Below are 15,916 nucleotides of genomic sequence, written 5' to 3' on the forward strand. Positions count from 1 at the left end.
TTTTTGGGAAAACTGTGGAGCTAGAAGGGTTATAGAGGGCCCCCAGCAAAAATATCCAGGCAGTGCAAGCCAGAGTGAGACCTTCATCCTTGTATGCTAGCTGTTGGTGTCACAGCTGTGAGCCACAGCAGCATAGCATATAAGGCACCCGAAGATGCAAGGCAGGTGTTGAATGAACCCCTTTCTGGCATGGATTGCTCCCAAAAACATCACATCATCTCTCAGTTTTCTTCTGGGTAAGTTAAACAGATAGAGCTTGTTAAGTCTTGCACTGTAAGGCATTTTTTCTAGCCCTCAAGTCATTTTTGTGGCTCTTCTCTACATCCTCTTCTGGTGTCAACGCTCTAAAAAGTATGCAGGAAAAAGGTAACTGTATGCAGTATTCTAGTATCTGTCTCACCAATACCATATACAGAGATAAAAATCATCTCTCTATTCACTGTTTATATATCAATGAATGCATTAAGCTACTTTGCCACTGCATTGCTACTCTGAAACCTGCATTGCACTGGGAGCTCATGTTGAGTTGTTTTTCCACTATGACCCCTAAATCCTTTTCAGTCACTGCTTTCCAGGATATAGTCCCACATTCTGTAGGTACGGTGTACATTCATCGTTACTAGGTGGAGGACCTTGCATTTGGCTGTATTAAAATTCATTTTGTTTGAATGGACCCAGATTGATAAGCAATCCAGATGGCTCCTGAATGACTATCTTGTCCTCATTTGTCGCGGTAAGTCTTTGTGTCAATTTTTCTTTAAATCACTAATGAGTTTTTATTTACTTCTAGACCCTTCATAAAAATACTGAATAGCATGAAGCCTTGAACTCTGTGGAATCCCACTAGAAAAAACGCATATTCAGTGATGATTCAACTTTCACAACTACTTTGAGATTTATCAGTTCTTAATCCATTTAACGTGTTTTATTGATATTAGATAATGCTAATTTTGGGAATAGACTGTGGCAGGGGTGGCTAAACGCGGCTCTTTTACAGTTAAAGTGCGCCTCGCGGAGCCCCCCATGCCCCATGGTGGGGCGGGAGACTCAAGACTTCTGCCCAGCAGTAGGATGGTGGGACTAGGGGCTTCTGCTCAGCAGGGAGAGGGGTCTAGGGGCTTCAACCCCACAGGAGGCTCCTGCTGGGGCTCAGGACTTCAGTCCCACTCTTGCTGAAGCCCCAGGCTGAAGCCCCTAGCCCCCACCCTGCCGCAGGGCAGAAGCTCTGAGCCTTGGCAGGTGCACCAGGCTCTTGAACTTCTGAAGATTATCATATGCGGCTCGGAGGGTCAGTAAATTTGGCCACTCCTGGACTATGGGGTCCACGGGGATGTGTTTTTGGCCCAATACTATTCAATGTCTATCTGTGATTTTGTATTTTCTCCAATATCATTATTGGTAAAGTTTGCAGAGCACACAAAAAAATTGATGGAATAGAAAAATAACGATGGGGACACATCAGTTATGTAGGCCGAACTGGATCACTTGGTAAGGTGGGCTCATTTGAGCAAGGTGTCTTAACTATGTAGCTGACATCTTGAACAAGTTTGAGACCCTGCTAGAGTACACTGATGCTGAATCCACCTGGACAGACTTCAGATTGCAGATAACTGATGCTTCTACGACCATCAGTCACCGTGCCTCAGTGGGTCACAGCTGAGATTGTCCTGAATGCCAGATTCAGGACAAACTGCTGAAAAATATGGCAGAACCCCCTACCGCACCACCCTGCTGCGGGGCAGAGATCCTGAGCTTCCCCCCAGTCTGGTAGGTGCAGAATGGGGGGAATTGGGGGGGAGGGGAGGGCCTTGAACTGCACTTTAATGGTAAAAAAGCTGCATGTGGCTCATGAGCCATAGTTTGGCCACCCCTGGTCTAATCTCAAGAGATCAGCCATTTAGCCAGGTCAATATATAACTCAGATCTTACAAATAATCATGCTAATTCCAATCCTTCAGTGACTAAAAACTAAAGGTTTAATAATAAAAAGAAAAAAAATAGACTTAACAATGGTTAACAGGTCATATACATACAAAAAATTACAAAGTCCTTATCAGGTTTGTAGCAATGATAGTATAGACTGCTGGCTTGTAAAGTCTCTCTGGTAATTTCCAAAAGATTGGGAGGGCCTCATTCCATATTTCAGTATGCTCCTTTTTGTTGTCAATCCATAGTCCAGAGAATCAGGGCAGGAAAGAGACAAAATGGAGATCTCAGGGGTCTTTTATATCCTCGGTTATATACCTGGACACGTACACGCTATATTGCTGACATCTTCATCATCTGGACCCATGGAAAAGAAGCCCTCGAGGAATTCCACCATGTTTTCAACAATTTCCATCCCACCATCAACCTCAGCCTGGTCCAGTCCACACATGAGATCCACTTCCTGGACACTACAGTGCTAATAAACAATGGTCACATAAACACCACCCTATACCGGAAACCTACTGACCGCTATTCCTGCCTACATGCCTCCAGCTTTCACCCTGACCGCACCACACGATCCATTGTCTACAGCCAAGCTCTGCGATACAACCGCATTTGCTCCAATCCCTCAGACAGAGACAAACACCTACAAGATCTCTATCAAGCATTCTTACAACTACAATACCCACCTGCGGAAGTGAAGAAACAGATTGATAGAGCCAGAAGAGTTCCCAGAAGTCACCTACTACAGGACAGGCCTAACAAAGAAAATAACAGAACGCCACTAGCCGTCACCTTCAGCCCTCAACTAAAACCCCTCCAACACATTATCAAGGATCTACAACCTATCCTGAAGGATGACCCAACACTCTCACAAATCTTGGGAGACAGGCCAGTCCTTGCCTACAGACAGCCCCCAAAACTGAAGCAAATACTCACCAGCAACCACATACCACACAACAGAACTACTAACCCAGGAACCTATCCTTGCAACAAAGCCCGTTGCCAACTGTGCCCACATATCTATTTAGGGGACACCATCACAGGGCCTAATAACATCAGCCACACTATCAGAGGCTCATTCACCTGCACATCCACCAATGTGATATATGCCATCATGTGCCAGCAATGCCCCTCTGCCATGTACATTGGTCAAACTGGACAGTCTCTACGTAAAAGAATAAATGGACACAAATCAGATGTCAAGAACTATAACATTCATAAACCAGTCGGAGAACACTTCAATCTCTCTGGTCACTTGATTTCTGATCTCAAAGTGACTATCCTTCAACAAAAAAAACTTCGAAAATAGACTCCAACGAAAGACTGCTGAATTGGAATTCATTTGCAAATTGGATACAATTAACTTAGGCTTGAATAGAGATTGGGAGTGGCTAAGTCATTATGCAAGGTAACCTATTTCCCCTTGTTTTTTCCTACCCCCGCCCCCCGGATGTTCTTGTTAAACCCTGGATTTGTGCTGGAAATGGCCCACCTTGATTATCTTACACATTGTAAGGAGAGTGATCACTTTAGTTAAGCTATTACCAGCAGGAGAGTGGGGTGGGGGGAGAGAGAACCTTTTGTAGTGATAAACACCCATTTTTTCATGGTTTGTGTGTATAAAAAGATCTTCTGTACTTTCCACAGTATGCATCTGATGAAGTGAGCTGTAGCTCACGAAAGCTTATGCTCAAATAAATTGGTTAGTCTCTAAGGTGCCACAAGTACTCCTTTTCTTTTTGCGTATACAGACTAACACCACTGTAACTCCGAAATCTTTTCCTTTGGTTCACCACTAGATGGCACATAGGGCTCCTTCTCTCTAGAAATGTAGCCACAGGCTTACACTTATAAGACAGAGGACTGAATCGTGAAAAGCAGCTTAGGCTGCAAAGGACTAGGATCACAGTAGATAGTCCATTGAACATGAGCTCCCAGTACAATGCTGTAGTTAAAAGGGCAAACATGATCCTAGGATGCAGGGGACTGTCAAGTAGGACCAGGGAGGTGGTATTACCTCTGTATATAGCATTAATTAGACCATTATTGGAACACTGCATCCAGTTCTAGGGTCCACACTTCCAAAAAGGATGCTGACAAATTGGGAAGGATTCAGAAAAGAGTTACAAGAATTAACCAAGGTTTGGAAAGTGTGCCTTAATTGTGAGAGACTCAAACTCAATCTATTTAATTTATCCACGAGAAGGTAAATCGGTGACTTGATCATTGTCTACATTTATCTCGGAGGGTGGGGGAGGGGGGAGAGATTTCTGATAGCAGAGGTCTCTTCAATCTAGCAAACAAAGGCCTAATGAGAGCTAGTGTCTGGAAGCTGACAAATTCAGATTAGAAATAAAGGCGCATCTAAAAAAAATACAGTGAGGATAATTTACCATTGGGACTTACACAAGGATACTTGAAAATCTTTAAGTCAAGACTGAGTCTCATTTTGAAAAAGACACGCTTTGTTTTAACCAGAAATTATAAGTTTGATGCAGAAAATAAGTGAGTTTCTATGATCTGTTATACAGGAGGTCAGACTAGTTGATCATAATGATCCTTTCTGATCCTAATCTATTACTGTAGCCCACGGTTTTTGGTTAGACCAAAGAACCAGGTAAAGTTTAAGACGTGTCTATGTTCAGAGAACTGCATGCTGACCTGACAGACCGAGACTCTCCAGATTTTTGAATCTCTGTACTACATTAGGATCACCAGGTGACGCTACGTGCGGGAGGGTGTGAATTTGCAGAACCCTCATCTCTGGGCTTCATTATTTTCACCTCTTCAACACCGCACCCACATCACACCCACCTATGCCCTATCTCCCATCCATTCAAAACATAGCCACTAAAACCATCAGCCTCTCCCACTTTAACTACATCAGGTTCAAGATTTTTGTCCTATTCTTCAAAACCCTTCCCTTCATCACATCACCTAGGGACCATTGCCATCTGAAGATAGCCAGATAGCTCCAGCCACTCCTTTCTACCCTCCACACACCTTCTGCCCCAGTGGCTGGAGTGGCTCAAGAGCATGAGTACCAACCTCAGATCAGACTGTTACAAACCAGCGCACAAATGGCTAACTGATTGTGAGTTCTGTACTTAGATCTCACCAACCCAGCATTAAGGGTGAACTCCTTAAGCACTATAACAGCCTTAACATGGTGTCAGACAGTCCTCTTGGATACTCTGGTCTATCTTACCACCAAGGCGAGCCTGCCTTTGTGATAGATGGTCCCTTACACCAAAAATCACAACAATATTCAGGTTCCTCTCAATTTCAAAGGACGAGTCACTTACCCCAGGTCAATTGTACCTCAGATCTGTCACCACAGACAACACTTGTCGCCAATCCTATATTAAACTACAGTAATTCCTCACTTAACGTTGTAGTTATGTTCCTGAAAAATGCTACTTTAAGCAAAACGATGTTAAGCGAATCCCATTTCCCCATAAGAATTAATGTAAATATAGTGGGGGGTTAGGTTCCAGGGAAATTTTTTTTGCCAGACAAAATAAATACACACACACAGAATACAAGTTTTAAACAAAGAATTTAATACTGTACACAGCAATGATGATTGTGAAGCTTAGTTGAGGTAGTGGAGTCAGAGGGTGGGATATTTCCTGGGGAATGCCTTACTGCTAAATGATGAACTAGCACTCAGCTGAGCTCTCAACGGTTAACACATAGTTGTTAATGTAGCCTCACACTCTACAAGGCAGCAGGAATGGAGGGAGGAGACACAGCATGCCAGAGAGAGACAGAGACAGTGTGTGTGTGTGTGTGTGTGAGTGAGACACACACACACAGGAGGGGCAGAGGATGCTGAATGCTCCGAGGTCAGACCCAGGAAGGTGGAAGTTGTGAGAGCTTTCAGAGTAACAGCCGTGTTAGTCTGTATTTGCAAAAAGAAAAGGAGTACTTGTGGCACCTTAGAGACTAACCAATTTATTTGAGCATGAGCTTTCATGAGCTACAGCTCACTTCATCGGATGCATACCGTGGAAACTGCAGCAGACTTTATATATACACAGAGAATATGAAACTATACCTCCTCCCACCCCACTGTCCTGCTGGTAATAGCTTATCTAAAGTGATCATCAGGTGGGCCATTTCCAGCACAAATCCAGGTTTTCTCACCCTCCACCCCCCCACACAAATTCACTCTCCTGCTGGTGATAACCCATCCAAAGTGACAACTCTTTACACAATGTGCATGATCATCAAGTTGGGCTATTTCCTGCACAAATCCAGGTTTTCTCACATCCCCCCCACCCCCATACACACACAAACTCACTCTCCTGCTGGTAATAGCTCATCCAAACTGACCAGTCTCCAAGTTTAAATTCAAGTTAAACCAGAACATCTGGGGGAGGGGGGGTAGGAAAAAACAAGAGGAAACAGGCTACCTTGCATAATGACTTAGCCACTCCCAGTCTCTATTTAAGCCTAAATTAATAGTATCCAATTTGCAAATGAATTCCAATTCAGCAGTTTCTCGCTGGAGTCTGGATTTGAAGTTTTTTTGTTTTAAGATAGCGACCTTCATGTCTGTGATTGCGTGACGAGACATTGAAGTATTCTCCGACTGGTTTATGAATGTTATAATTCTTGACATCTGATTTGTGTCCATTTATTCTTTTACGTAGAGACTGTGCAGTTTGACCAATGTACATGGCAGAGGGGCATTGCTGGCACATGATGGCATATATCACATTGGTGGATGTGCAGGTGAACGAGCCTCTGATAGTGTGGCTGATGTTATTAGGCCCTGTGATGGTGTCCCCTGAATAGATATGTGGGCACAATTGGCAACGGGCTTTGTTGCAAGGATAAGTTCCTGGGTTAGTGGTTCTGTTGTGTGGTATGTGGTTGTTGGTGAGTATTTGCTTCAGGTTGCGGGGCTGTCTGTAGGCAAGGACTGGCCTGTCTCCCAAGATTTGTGAGAGTGTTGGGTCATCCTTTAGGATAGGTTGTAGATCCTTAATAATGCGTTGGAGGGGTTTTAGTTGTGAGAGCTGTGTGTCCTGCAGACAGTCTGCTCACAGAGAGGAGACTTCACCAGAGTCCTGACTGGCTTTGTGGGGAGCAGTTCCAGAGCATCGCCCGGAGACTCCATGACACCTCAAGAAGTCATTAAGTCCAGCCCCTTGCACGGAGGCAGGACCATGTAAACCTAGGCCATCCCTGACAAAGGTTTGTCCAATCTGTTCTTAAAAACCTTAAAAAATGACATGGATTCCACCGCCTCCCTTGGAAGCCTGTTCCAGATCTTAACTATCCTTATCATTAGAAAGCTTTTCCTAATATCTAACCTAAATCTCCCTTGAAGCAATAGGCTTAATCTGCAGCTTTTCCTACCTTCAGTGGACACAGAGAACAACTGATCACAGTCCTCTTTATATAACAGACCTTTACATATTTGAATGCTCTTTTCTCAAAACTAAACATGCTCAGTTTTTTTTACCCTTATGGGAGGCACAAGTAGTGATTAGGGCACAGATCCACAAGGATAATGAGGCACGTACGTCCCAGTTTTGGCTCCATGGAAATCCCCAAGACTCCTGCTAAACTTGGTGGGCACCTACATTTTAGAGGTACAGTAAAAGCTCCCTAGGCACCTATGTTTTGCCCTCTCAGCATGCACACTGCTACCTCACTCTAGGCACTCAGTGAGAGCCACAGAGCAAGGGAAGATGGGTTTTTGGGCCCTACAATCAAGTAAGGGGTAAAAGATTTGAATAGGGCATCTCCCACCTCTCAGGAGAATCCTCTGACCACTGACCTATGGAATATTTTGAGGTGGGGCTCCCTCCCTCCAGCTCTCCAGTTGAAGCTGTTCCACTGTGGATAAATAATGAAAGGGCAACTGGAGCAGGAGGACTGGACCAGAGAGTCAATCCTTCTCACTCTGGTCCAATGACTATTCCACTGTGGATAAACGCCTACAGTCATTTCTCCTGCCCCCAGCACAGCTCTCCCTCTTCCCCGACAACAAAGTGCAGCAGCAGAGCACATGGTCCTCCTGCCCCTACACACACGATCTCTCCTCACCCCACAGGACAGCGCAGGACTCTGCCTCCCTCCTCCGACACAAAGAATACGGGGGGGGGCACAGCCGTGTCCCCCCCATGCAACGGGACAGCGCACGGCCCTCCCGACCCGGTACAGCGGGGGAGCGGACCTACCGCCAGCCCTCACAGGCTCTCACACATCGGCGGGACAGCGGCACAGCCCCGCGTGCTCTCCGGGCACAGATTACGTCGCCCGCGGCAGGGCGCGGCTCCAAGGGGGGGAAGCCGACCCCGGAGGAACCCAGCGCCCCATTACCTGCGCTCGCTGGGCCTCAGTCAGCAACAGGCCCCCCCTGCCAGAGCCGCCCCGCCCCGCATTCAAACGGCCGCCGCCGCGCGAGCCCAGGGAGAGGGGGCGGGGGCAGGGCATAGCACCACCCCTCCCCCAGCATTCAAACGGCCGCCGCCGCCGCGCGAGCCCAGGGAGAGGGGGCGAGGGCATGGCATGGCATAGCACCACCCCTCCCCCAGCATTCAAACGGCCGCCGCCGCGCGAGCCCAGGGAGAGGGGGCGAGGGCAGGGCATGGCATAGCACCACCCCTCCCCCAGCATTCAAACGGCCGCCGCCGCGCGAGCCCGGGGGGGGGGCACAGCACAGCACGTCCTCCCACCCACCCACCAGCATTCAAACGGCCGCCGCCGCGCGAGCCCAGGGAGAGGGCGGGCAGAGCAGAGCAGAGCAGAGCACGTCCTCCCTCCCACCAGCATTCAAACGGCCGCAGCCGCGCGAGCCCGGGGGGGGGGGCACAGCACGTCCTCCCACCCACCAGCATTCAAACGGCCGCCGCCGCGCGAGCCCGGGGGGGGGGGGGCACAGCACGTCCTCCCACCCACCAGCATTCAAACGGCCGCCGCCGCGCGAGCCCGGGGGGGGGCACAGCACATCCTCCCTCCCACCCACCCACCAACCAGCATTCAAACGGCCGCCGCCGCGCGAGCCCAGGGAGAGGGCGGGCAGAGTAGAGTAGAGTAGAGCAGAGCACGTCCTCCCTCCCACCCACCAGCATTCAAACGGCCGCCGCCGCGCGAGCCCAGAGAGAGGGCGGGCAGAGTAGAGCAGAGCACGTCCTCCCTCCCACCCACCCACCAGCATTCAAACGGCCGCCGCCGCGCGAGCCCGGGGGGGGGCACAGCACAGCACGTCCTCCCTCCCACCCACCAGCATTCAAACGGCCGCCGCCGCGCGAGCCCAGAGAGAGGGCGGGCAGAGTAGAGCAGAGCACGTCCTCCCTCCCACCCACCCACCAGCATTCAAACGGCCGCCGCCGCGCGAGCCCGGGGCGGGGCACAGCACAGCACGTCCTCCCTCCCACCCACCAGCATTCAAACGGCCGCCGCCGCGCGAGCCCAGAGAGAGGGCGGGCAGAGTAGAGCAGAGCACGTCCTCCCTCCCTCCCACCCACCAGCATTCAAACGGCCGCCGCGAGCCTGGGGAGTGGGCACAGCACCTCTTCCTCCTCCTCCTGCGCGGGGAGACAATGCAGCGCCCAAGCGGTCCGGACCAGGCCGGGCTGGTGGGCGCTTCCCACCTAGTCCTCGGCTTGGGCCCGCGAACGGCGAGTCCGAGCCTGGGATGACTGGGGGCCAGGCCGGAGGGGACCGGGCGGCAAATAGAGCTGAGGGCGGAGCTAACGGGGGCGGGCGGCGAGTCTGAGGCAAGCGGGGAGGCGCGGCCGGGGGCCGGGCGGTGGCAAGAGGCGAGCTCGGGGCGGGTCTGAGGACCCGTTTTGCGGTAAGGGACTGGGGAGCCGCCGTGGTTTGTCCTTGCAGCATTTGTTCTCTCTGTCCCTCCACCCCACGGAAAGGCTAGGAAGGACCCATCCGGCGCAGAGGCCGGGAGAGTGGAGGGCTCGGCTCGGGAGCAGCAGGCGAACAGGGTGGTCAGCACGCCGAGGGGAAAGGAGGTGCGAGAGAGTCGCCGGGGGAAGGGGTGCAGTATCTGAGCTCAATCGTTCAGGCATAAGAGAGAGAGAGAGAGAGCGCACAGCTTCAAGATGAAAGAATAAAGTGAAAGATTTTTAAAAATGAGTCTGAGGGAAAGAGATGAAAGGAAAGCAGCAGCCAGGAGGACAGTGGGTGGCGCCTGGAACGTACAATTGAAACAATTTGTTGAGGATAAGCTATAGCTATACAGGTGTAAGCACTTCCATACTGGCATAAATACATATACAGGAGGGAAGAGGGGGGTATTTATAGGGCTGTTGATTAATGGCAGTACTTGCACAGTAAAAGATAAACAAAAGAAATAGTATTTTTCAATTCACCTCATACAAGTACCTTAGTGCAATCTCTGTGTGGTGAAAGTGCAATTTACAAATGTAGATTTTTTTTTTGTTACATAACCACTCAAAAACAAAACCATGTAAAACTTCAGAACCTAGGAGTCCACTCAGTCCTACTTCTTTCAGCCAATCACTAAGACAAACAAGTTTTGTTTACATTCACAGGAGATAATGCTGTTCTCTTCTTAATTACAATGTCACCAGAAAGTGAGAACAGGCATTTGCATGGCACTTTTGTAGCCGGCATTGCGAGGTATTTACATGCCAGATATGCTAAAGATTAGTATGCCCCTTCATGCTTTGGCCACCATTCCAGAGGACATGCTTCCATGCTGATGATGCTTGTTAAAAAAATAATGCCTTAATTAAATTTGTGACTGAACCATAGGTGCCAACTCCGTGGGTGCTCCGGGGCTGGAGCACCCACCGGGAAAAATTAGTGGGTGCTCTGCACCCACTGGCTGCCAAGCTTCCCCCTCCTTGACTTTTCTCCCCGCTCACCGAGCATGCCGTGTCCCCCGCTCCTCCCCGCCCAGCACTTCCCGATCCCCCGCTTAACAGCTGTTTGGCTGCTCTTAGGACTTTTTTCAGAGGAGCAGGCGGAGAAGAGGCGGGGCAGGGACTTGGGGAAGGGAGTGGAATAGGGGAAGGAAGGGGGTGGGCTGAGGTGGGAAAAGGTGGGGTGAGGACTTTGGGGAAGGGGTGGAATGGGGGTGGGGTGAGGGCAGTGCAGGGGCAAGGCCAGGGGTAGCGTGGGGGTTGAGCACCCACCGGGCAAAGGGGAAGTCGGCACCTATGGACTGAACTTTTTTGGGGAGAATTGTATGTCCCCTGCCCTGTTTTACCCGCATTCTGCCATATATTTCATGTTATAGCAGTCTCGGATGATGACCCAGCATATGTTCATTTTAAGAACACTTTCACTGCAGATTTGACAAAACACAAAGAAGGTACCAATGTGAGATTTTGACAGATAGTTACAGCACTCAACCCAAGGTTTAAGAATCTGAGGCGTCTTCCAAACTCTGAGAGGAATGAGGTGTGGAGCATGCTTTCAAAAGTCTTAAAAGAGCAACACTCTGATGAGGAAACTACATAAACCCAACCACCAAAAAAGAAAGTCAACCTTCTGCTGATGGCATCTGACTCAGATAATGAAAATGAACATGCATCAGTCCTCACTGCTTTGGATTGTTATCAAGCAGAACCTGTCATCAGGATGGATACATGTCCCCTGGAATGGTGGTTGAAGCATGAAGGGACATATGAATCTTTAGCACATCTGGCACGTAAATATCTTGTGATGCCGGCTACAACAGTGCCATGAGAAAGCCTGTTCTCATTTTCAGGGGACATTGTAAATAAGAAGTGGGCAGCATTATCTCCTGCAAATGTGAACAAATTTGTTTGTCTGAGCGATTGGTTTAACAAGAAGTAGGACTGAGTAGACTTGCAGTCTCTAAAGCTTTACATTGTTTTATTTTTCAATTATTATCTTTTGGTTTTTTTGTACATAATTCTACATCTGTAAATTCAACTTTCATGATAAAGAGATTGCACTACAGTACTTGTATTAGGTGAATTGAAAAATACTATTTCTTTTGTTTTTTTTACAGTGCTGCTGGTGGGTGCAGAGCATCCACTAATTTTTCCCCATGGGTGCTCCAGCCCTAGAGCACCCACAGAGTCATAGAATCATAGAATATCAGGGTTGGAAGGGATCTCAGGAGGTCATCTAGTCCAACCCCCTGCTCAAAGCATGACCAATCCCCGACCAATCCCCAACTAAATTGGCTCCTATGGCCTAGCCATTTTCAAGGTTTTTTTTAGATGTACAGGAACTTCATGTGACTACTCATTTTGGATAGGCTTTTAACATATGACAGAATTGAAGCGGGATGTGGGGAATGATTTGTTTAATTTTCTTGAAGTTGGGTTTAGGACTGTTCTGTACACTTTATGCCACTACAATTGTGCCCAACACTAAAGTGTTAGACTGCTTAATTATCAGTTTCTAAAACACTATATTTAAAGCAGTACAAAAACTGTGTAAATAAACTCATAGCTCTAAATAATCTGGGGAGCACTGCCCTAGAGCGAAGGAATGAGACAGTGATGTTACAGTTGCAGTAAGAGGCCCTGAAACATAAACCCTTGTATCAGAGGCCTGGTCTGAGGCCCAAAGCCTGAACCAAAGTACTTCCAGGCATTGCTAAGCAAAGCTGGGCTGTGAGCCAGAGGCAGGCCCTAATTGCAGAACTTGGCAAGAAAAGGGGTCCTAGAAAGCACACGCTAATGATATAAGTAGTAATAAGAGGAATGTGTGCCAAGATGGCACCTGGACATCCCAATACGAGGACACTTCACAGAGATAACAAGGAACAGCCAGATGCACCCCAAAGACAGGGTCAAAAGGACAGCATGATGGACAGATCTGTTTGTTTGAACCAACATGATCAAAGGAGGAGACAGCACCCTAATGGGTCAAGGGGCTGTACCTCAATACATCAGTAGGGATGAGTAATCTGTTCTGCAACTGTATAAAAATAGGTCCCGGAGTGCATATCTTTGTCCAGCCTAGGGGGCAGTGGAGTGTCCCGCCACTGACTGAGCTGTGTCCATTGCCAGGGGGCACATATTCGTAGTATGTCCTGTAGAGTCTATAGGAAACTATTACTGTGCTTCGTTTGACAATAAACCTGGTTGGGTGCCTTCGTACCTTACTAGAGTCTGTGGTCTTTGGGGGTTCTCTCAGGGTCTGCTGTGTCAGCTATCTGTGCAGAGCTGAGGCAGCACACAGAGGGAACATGCACGCAGCCGACTGTTATCATCATCGAACAAGAGCAGAGCACCACATTGGTAGTGTTGGGAACACTGGGGCATGGCCACTAGGTAACTCGAGGGGATGGAAGACCACAAGTGTCGATAAAGCCCCCTCGCACTAGGCCCCGGTGTCCTTGGCCCCCCGCCTCCTGCCTGGAGGCACTCGCAGCAGCTCTGCGTGCTAGGCCCAAGTGTCCTTGGCCCCCCCGCCTGGAGGCACACACAGCAGTTATGCTGAGAATCTGCAACAGTATGTTGCAGAGTCAGACTGCCTGAAACTAAGCAAGGCCAAACAAGGGAGATATGGAAGAACAATGCTGAATAAAGCAGCTTTATGTATAGTTTAACAAATGATACAGAGAATCAGGGAACTAGCTGGGAACTGGATTGGCTGGCTATATGGATACTTGGAGCAGCTTGCTATTGGATAAGTATGCTGGGAAAAAGGATGTATAAAAGCCTGTGTAACTTCCTGCTCTGTTGTGCAGGATTTGAGATTTTATTCTCCCTGTACCTTTTTGCAGCTGCAAATAAACTTTTCTGCTTCTCCACCCCGTTGTGATTATTGGGTGTAGCACACCGGGTAACGAACCACTCCAGCTGTTGTTCAGCCTCTCGGCACTGGGTGCCGGCAACAGTAGCTACCAACAACAGCAGTCACAATCACTTGCCTTTTCACACACTAGTCTTCCCCCATGCTGGCTCAGCAGCAGTTCTGCAGAAAAGGACCTGGGCTTTACAGTGGATGAGAGGCTGGGTATGAGTCAGCAGTGTGCCCTTGTTGCCAAGAAGGCTAACGGCATATTGGGCTGCATTAGTAGGAGGACTGAAAGCAGTTTGAGGGAAGTGATTATTCCCCTCTATTCGGCACCAGTGAGACCACATCTGGAGTATTGCGTCCAGTTTTGGGGCCCCCACTACAGAAAGGATGTGAAACAAATTGGAGAGAGTCCAGCGAAGGGCAACAAAAATGATTAAGGGGCTGGGGCACATGACTTATGAGGACAGGCTGAGGGAACTGGGCTTCTTTAGTCTGCAGAAGAGAAGAGTGAGGGGAGATTTGATTGTAGCCTTCAACTACCTGAAAGGGGGTTCCAAAGAATCATAGAATCATAGAATATCAGGGTTGGAAGGGACCCCAGAAGGTCATCTAGTCCAACCCCCTGCTCAAAGCAGGACCAATTCCCAGTTAAATCATCCCAGCCAGGGCTTTGTCAAGCCTGACCTTAAAAACCTCTAAGGAAGGAGATTCTACCACCTCCCTAGGTAACGCATTCCAGTGTTTCACCACCCTCTTAGTGAAAAAGTTTTTCCTAATATCCAATCTAAACCTCCCCCACTGCAACTTGAGACCATTACTCCTCGTTCTGTCATCTGCTACCATTGAGAACAGTCTAGAGCCATCCTCTTTGGAACCCCCTTTCAGGTAGTTGAAAGCAGCTATCAAATCCCCCCTCATTCTTCTCTTCTGCAGGCTAAACAATCCCAGCTCCCTCAGCCTCTCCTCATAACTCATGTGTTCCAGTCCCCTAATCATTTTTGTTGCCCTTCGCTGGACTCTCTCCAATTTATCCACATCCTTCTTGAAGTGTGGGGCCCAAAACTGGACACAGTACTCCAGATGAGGCCTCACCAATGTCGAATAGAGGGGAACGATCACGTCCCTCGATCTGCTCGCTATGCCCCTACTTATACATCCCAAAATGCCATTGGCCTTCTTGGCAACAAGGGCACACTGCTGACTCATATCCAGCTTCTCGTCCACTGTCACCCCTAGGTCCTTTTCTGCAGAACTGCTGCCTAGCCATTCGGTCCCTAGTCTGTAGCTGTGCATTGGGTTCTTCCGTCCTAAGTGCAGGACCCTGCACTTATCCTTATTGAACCTCATCAGATTCCTTTTGGCCCAATCTTCCAATTGGTCTAGGTCCTTCTGTATCCTATCCCTCCCCTCCAGCGTATCTACCACTCCTCCCAGTTTAGTATCATCCGCAAATTTGCTGAGAGTGCAATCCACACCATCCTCCAGATCATTTATGAAGATATTGAATAAAAGCGGCCCCAGGACCGACCCTTGGGGCACTCCACTTGATACCGGCTGCCAACTAGACATGGAGCCATTGATCACTACCCGTTGAGCCCGACAATTTAGCCAGCTTTCTACCCACCTTATAGTGCATTCATCCAGCCCATACTTCCTTAACTTGCTGACAAGAATACTATGGGAGACCGTGTCAAAAGCTTTGCTAAAGTCAAGAAACAATACATCCACTGCTTTCCCTTCATCCACAGAACCAGTAATCTCATCATAAAAGGCGATTAGATTAGTCAGGCATGACCTTCCCTTGGTGAATCCATGCTGGCTGTTCCTGATCACTTTCCTCTCATGCAAGTGCTTCAGGATTGATTCTTTGAGGACCTGCTCCATGATTTTTCCAGGGACTGAGGTGAGGCTGACTGGCCTGTAGTTCCCAGGATCTTCCTTCTTCCCTTTTTTAAAGATTGGCACTACATTAGCCTTTTTCCAGTCATCCGGGACTTCCCCGGTTCGCCACGAGTTTTCAAAGATAATGGCCAGTGGCTCTGCAATCACAGCTGCCAATTCCTTCAGCACTCTCGGATGCAACTCGTCCGGCCCCATGGACTTGTGCACGTCCAGCTTTTCTAAATAGTCCCTAACCGCCTATATCTCCACAGAGGGCTGGCCATCTCTTCCGCATTTTGTGATGCCCAGCGCAGCAGTCTGGGAGCTGACCTTGTTAGTGAAAACAGAGGCAAAAAAAGCATTGAGTACATTA

At 48.7% G+C, this 15,916-nt stretch overlaps 1 protein-coding gene across 6 annotated transcripts in view; it reads right to left on the minus strand.

Moving 5' to 3' along the window:
- ARHGEF39 (Rho guanine nucleotide exchange factor 39) overlaps positions 1-15,916 on the minus strand; it is a 69,926-nt gene that overhangs the window by 52,804 nt on the left and 1,206 nt on the right. The window contains exon 1 of one of the 6 annotated variants that reach the window (XM_084628190.1): positions 9,465-9,605. The exons of 1 other annotated variant lie outside the window; for it this stretch is intronic. The gene's annotated coding sequence lies outside the window, so the exon portion shown is untranslated. 4 more of the 6 variants (XM_084628185.1, XM_084628189.1, XM_084628188.1 and 1 more) reach the window with 4 other exon arrangements.

Source organism: Lepidochelys olivacea (genome assembly GCF_965140295.1).
Source record: "Lepidochelys olivacea isolate rLepOli2 genome assembly, chromosome: 5".
Taxonomy (NCBI): domain Eukaryota; kingdom Metazoa; phylum Chordata; order Testudines; family Cheloniidae; genus Lepidochelys; species Lepidochelys olivacea.